Source organism: Micropterus dolomieu, linkage group LG20 (genome assembly GCF_021292245.1).
Source record: "Micropterus dolomieu isolate WLL.071019.BEF.003 ecotype Adirondacks linkage group LG20, ASM2129224v1, whole genome shotgun sequence".
Lineage (NCBI taxonomy): Eukaryota > Metazoa > Chordata > Actinopteri > Centrarchiformes > Centrarchidae > Micropterus > Micropterus dolomieu.
This window is the reverse complement of record NC_060169.1, coordinates 30,322,144-30,328,109: the sequence shown is the minus strand read 5'-3', so window position 1 is coordinate 30,328,109 and position 5,966 is coordinate 30,322,144. Positions and strand designations below refer to the sequence as shown.

At 48.6% G+C, this 5,966-nt stretch overlaps 1 pseudogene; it reads right to left on the bottom strand.

The window, feature by feature from the left end:
• The window catches only part of LOC123958586, a 42,303-nt pseudogene extending 38,672 nt beyond the window's left edge, over nucleotides 1-3,631 (bottom strand).
• Between the last annotated feature and the right edge of the window lie 2,335 nt (nucleotides 3,632-5,966).

Here is a 5,966-nt window from a genome sequence, read left to right as displayed (position 1 = left end):
TGAGTTTGAGTTTTTGCCATTTGTTTCTGGTGTCCTTCTGTTTACCTGTTCTTCTCGTTTCCTTGTCCTTAGTGTTTATGTCTTGTCTGGTGTTCTAGCTCGTAGTCCTGTGTTGATTTGATATTGCTTTGGTTTGGTAGTCTAGTTGTTATATTGTTTCTTAGTCACTGCCTTAACTCTTGTTCCTGCGTTTTAGTTCTTTGTCCTTGTTCCCAGTCCTGTACCTTAGTTCATGTTAAGTGTTCACTCTGGTCTGTTTTGTGTTCAGTGACCTGTGTTCCGTCTGTTCCCCCGGTTGTCACTCTGCCTGCATGTCAGTCTCTCTGTTTCCCTCTGCTCACTGTCTCTCTCTCTGCCTGCCTCGTTAGTCTCATGTCTGTCACCTGTGTTGCTCCCGCCCTACTCGTTAGTCTCTGTGTATATATACCTGGTGTTTCTGTCTTGTCTTTGTCGGGTCATTGTTTATTGTTACCCAGTGTTGCAGTGTGTTTTCCTGTTGTCAGCCTCACTCGTCGTGTCTCCCTGTTTCCCTGCTCATTTTGGATTTTGATTTTCTGTTGGACAAGCTTTGTTTTGGACTTAGTCTTTCAGCCACTCAGTCTGTAAGTGTGCTCGCTTTTTGTTGCCCTTAAATAAATCTCTGAACTGCACCTGCTAGCCTTCGTGTCCTGCGTTTGGGTCCTCCAACCTGCTCAACCCTGCCTTCACCTCAAAACCGTGACAGCCGAGGCTGCGTCTGTATGCGTTTCCCCCAGTCGCTCTGCTCCCAGGGGTTCTGGAGCGGGTCCGCCAGGACATAATATCGGATATAATATCGCTCCTCGAGGGCCCGCCCTGGCAGGTCCCTCTGAGGAGAGACCTGCTGTCCCAGACGGAGGGCCGGATCTTTCACCCGCACCCTGCCCTGTGGCAGCTAAGGGTCTGGCCCCTGAGGGGGCGCAGTTCCTAGAGGCGGGCCTGACGACAGGAGCAGTCGAGACGCTGCTCAGCTCCAGAGCCCCGTCCACGAGAAGGATGTGCGGCCTAAAGTGGAATGTGTTCACCCCCTGGTGCAGAGAACGGGCGGTGGACCCAGTTACCTGCTCGTTAATTGTGATACTGGAGTTCCTCCAGCACCGTTTCTCCGCTGGCCTCTCCCCGTCCACGCTCAAAGTGTATGTGGCTGCCATTGCAGCATTCCACGCCCCTCTGAGTGATGGGCCCTTGGGGAGGCTTTCACTGGTCGTGCGCTTCCTCCGTAGAGCCAGGAGGATGAGACCCGTGACTCGTTCCAGGGTTCCCACCTGGGACCTGGCAGTGGTTCTCGAAGCGCTGGCTGAGGTCCCCTTTGAACCCCTGGAGTCGGCTGAGGCCAAGCACCTGACCATTAAGATGACCTTTCTCCTCGCTATCACCTCTCTGAGGAGGGTGGGGGATCTCCAGGCACTTTCGATTTCTCCCCAATGCCTGGAGTTTGCCCCGGGGAGGGTCAGGGCCATCCTGCACCCTTGTCCAGGTTATGTCCCTAAGGTTCTGGCCAGACCGGCAGGGTCCACGGTACTGCAGGCGTTTCATCCCCACCTCATGTGACGGCGGAGGACGGGAGACTTCATCTGCTCTGCCCTGTCGAGAGCACTCTGAGGTCTTCCCGGTGGAGGAAAGCAGACCAGTTGCTGGTGTGTTTCGGGTCCCCCAAGGCTGGGCTCCCCGCTTCTAAACACACCATCAGCAACTGGATTGTTCAGACTATTTCCCTGGCCTATCAGGTGCACGGTTTGCCTTCACCTACGGGCGTAAGGGTACACTCTACTCGAGGCATGGCGGCTTCTAGGGCCCTCCTCGCAGGGGCGTCACTCCAGGATTTGTGTGACGCGGCTGGCTGGTGTTGTGCCGAGTTGGCCGCACCTCGCGGGACTTTCGGATAATTTATCACTGTTGGTGAACCACATAAAGAATATCTGATTGTTTCTAAATAGCCGGCTACTTGAAATAGACCCGCAAGGAACCGCGACGTGCATGCAGTTGTCAGCAGCAGTAATGCACGTAAAACTCTGCAATAGACCGGTGAATGACAGGCGAGAGAGAGAGAGAGAGAAAAGGGTCTGTAAAAAGCCTCAGTTTAGCTGGAAATTTACAGTGTAAGTTGAATGAATATATACTGCAGCTCTGCAGCTTCTCAAGATTAAGTAGGAGCTACCGTGTGTAAGACCCCCCGCTTGCAATTGCTGCGCACAAAAACACACATGATTCGACTATCGACTATAGGCAGGACTAGACGATTCTGATTCAACTATGTAAATCCTTAGTCGAGAACAGCCCTAAATGCTATCTACTTTGCTTTGGAGCTTTAGAACTTCACCAATATGTCACCTTGAAACGTCATTCAAAGTTTAAATGACACATACACTGGGATCTACATTGGTGCTTTTTTGATATGTTGTATAGTTTGGAACAAAAGCTGTTTTAGTGTTCTGTTTGTTTCAGCCTGGAGAGCCTCTCTGTCTGAAACACAGAAAAAAAATTTTAAACTGTGATTAATTTTTGTTCTACCTAGACAAATGTAAACACTGATCAGTAGATTCTCCTCTACCTTATTATTATTATTATTATTATTATTATTATTATTATTATATCTCCTTATAACTATATTATTACTTTTCTCAGTAACTAGATTATTATTTCCAAAACAGTAATAATATTACAGTTACTAATCCAACTAACGCTGCATTGAGTGGGATGTGCACCGTACACGGAAGACAATCACTCGGACAGAACAAGCAAGGAGACATCCCGTAGGTAAAAACAGGCGAAAGAACACGTGCAAATGTCGTCCACCATCATCCCGCTGTGCAGCGCCACAGATGAAGAGACATTTCTTGTAGAGTGTGCTCTGATGCTCTCTGTGGAAGCCTCACTGCAGGACAGATAAGCCTGCAATATGGCCTCACACAGCCAATGAGATAGGCACTGTGCTGATAGAGGGAGACCCAGAGACTATTCTCAGGCACTGGCAATGGCGCCAGGCATCCATGCACACAACATAAAATTACAGTGTGCACACTGGGCAGAGGAGATGGGATACAGCTTCTTCCTCTTACCTGTGAGGAGGACGGAAGAAGCCGGCCAGAGTAATCACCCTCGACCTGAAGGAGTTTGTTATGCTTTTGGGCCTGAAGGCAGGGTTAGGATGCAGGACAGCGGAGCGGCCGTCCCCCTGAATTCTAAGACGAGGGAGCCACAGAGAGGGCAGCCAGATCGCTGACTCTCTTGGCAGATGTCAGTGCCAAAAGCAGTGTAGTTTTGGCAGAGAGAAACTTCAGCTATAGGGGCTCGAAGTCCGACTTCGGAGCTGCAGGACGTGAGACACAGAGTTACCAAAACCTTTGTAGCAGGAAAAAATGGCGGCAGTGAAGGTTTTCACTGTACCGAAAGCCAGCACTCTGTCCATCAGAAGCTGGAGGAACAAAAGCACACAGGACAGCTGGCAGGCCACGCGGTCCAGACCCTGAGCCGCGCAACAGTGCTTAAACTTAGTCCACTTAGTGGTGTACGAAGACCGGGTGGACGCTGCTCTCGCTCCCTGAATGGTATGTATCACCTCTTGTGAGAAACCCAGCCTCTCAAAGCACAGCCACTCAGCAGCCAGACCCATAATGGCTCCTGATCGCACCCCCTGCTTGGGAGAGAGCGTCCCTGCACCACGGGAGTTTCCATGGGTGGCCCGACAGCAGCTGCTGTAGGCAGGAAAACCAGTATGCCTTTGTGCGCTCTGGCACAACCAGGATCGCTTACAGGCTTTTTCCCTGCACACAGTCCAGGAACTGGGGGATCATCCAGACCGTTGGGAAGGTATATAGCAGTTTACTGGGCCATAGAGGGTGCGTAACAGTTTCCACTCCCAGCGGGGGAGCGTCACGAGAGTTCAGTGAGAACCACAGGGCGCACTGAGTATTCTCTCATGGGCACCACCTCTGCCTTACCGAATCTGTTCCAGCCTGTGGCCTCGGCTGATCAGGCTGTCCATCCATCTGTCCATGAAGCATGAGCTGTGCGACTCCACTCTATTGAGCAGTGGACATCATGGTGTCAACCAGGGTCCGCAAAGGTGAAACGAAAAGCCCTTCCGAGCTAACCGGTGCCTCAACGAGCTCCCTCCTGGTGGGCTCGGGAATGCTGCAGCCAAAGGATATGGTACGTCTGGGTCTGCCAGACACCGATCCCGACATTGGAAACTCTGGATGATGGACAGAAGCTCCTTAAGGAGACCACAAACTGATAGCAGAGAGCTGGCGGCAGAGAAGTAAACCTGTGGTCCTGCAGAAGTACCCCCTCGGTGCTGAAGTCACAGTGTCTGGTATCTGGCGTCTTCCATGGGCTGGAACGGAGTGAGGGGAGAGCTGCACGGGGACCCATGGATGGAAGGAGTGGAGTCGTCCGACTCCCTCCTCTTCTGGAATCAGGAAGTCCAGGGCTTCAGCTGCCACAGCTCCTCGTCCTGCACGGTGCTGCTGCTTCTCCTCTGGATAGAGAAGAGCAAAGTATGGGCAGCTTGCGCCAGGGGTGAGTGCTATCGATTTGCATTAAGGTAGCATTTTTCAACAAGGAAGCATAAATTGTCAGAACACCGGTATTTCCCTGCAGAGAAGATTCCTGAATCAATCTGGAGTTTAATGGTTAGTATCATGCACAAATGTGTCCAAAAGTAAAGTATTCAAGTTAACTCTAATAAGTAAGTCTATTCAATGTTAGAGAACCACCTTCAAATAAGTTATTAGCAAGGATGTAAGGAGCCTAGTTAATGATGATAGCTATATTAACATTACAATATGTTGTCATTTTAACATTTCCATTGCATGAAAGAGGACTCACGCCATGTGTTTAAAGGAGCTATATGTAGGATTTCTTTAATGAAATGAATCACTATTTTATTGCCTTTGTGTGAAGGGGTTGTAACCTCACATAGTGTTATACTGTTCGGTTACCTCTGATGGCCAATATTCCTAATCCTATGCGAAGACATGCGTGCTCCTGAGCATCTTGCCTTTGGATGTGGTACCATAAAGCAACAACACCGCAGCTAACGAGAGAGTCTGCTACAACCAAAAAATGACTGGCTCCCAGCACAACATAGACTGCAACACAAACTCTACGTAAGGATATAAAAACCAACAACAAAGTTTAATGTGCTGAAGACGTCAAGCCAAACGATATCAAGTTCGGAAACATGGTCTTCATCAGAAAGGCTTGAGTCAGGAGAGACCTCCAGTTTGATTTGAAACTGAAAAAACTTGACAAGACTTCATTTTCATCCTATTGGACAGGTAAACTAACATTACTGCAAAACATGTGAAATACAGTGTGATGTTGTGCTTTAGTTGGCTCAATTGAGAACGTTAGCTCGCCGGTGTTGTAGCCATAGACTGTATATAAAAAGGTTGTAGCCCTACTGGTTTTCAAATGAACTGGGTGCAATACGCGTGCATGTGTTCGTCACACATTCACGGCGATCATGATTGTATAAGTGAGCACTACATTATAGCCACATACAAAAAACTATTAAAGATTTTTTTTTGCAAGATTGCATCAAGTTGGGTTTGAGCTCACAAGAGCAACAGAGAAAAGTACCTATGAGCACGCTCCATTGCCTGCATGCCAGTCAAAAATCAACAGATTGTTTGCCTCAAGTACTGATTAAGTATGTCAGCATCTTGTTACCTTGTAACATGATCTTAAACAACTGATTACCTTGAGCTATCTTACAAAATACCCAAACATGTTTATCTAGGTTTTTTTTCTTAAGGCTAAGGCAATATTGACCTCCACATTACAGCCACCTAGACACTACACATTATGACACAGGAATACTTCGACAATACTGTCAAATAATTGTCAACACTGAGCCACAGGAAGAGTAGTAAAACAAGTGGTGATACTCTGCCCACAACACACTAACAAGGGCATGGACTTGATTTAAAGTCATCATACAC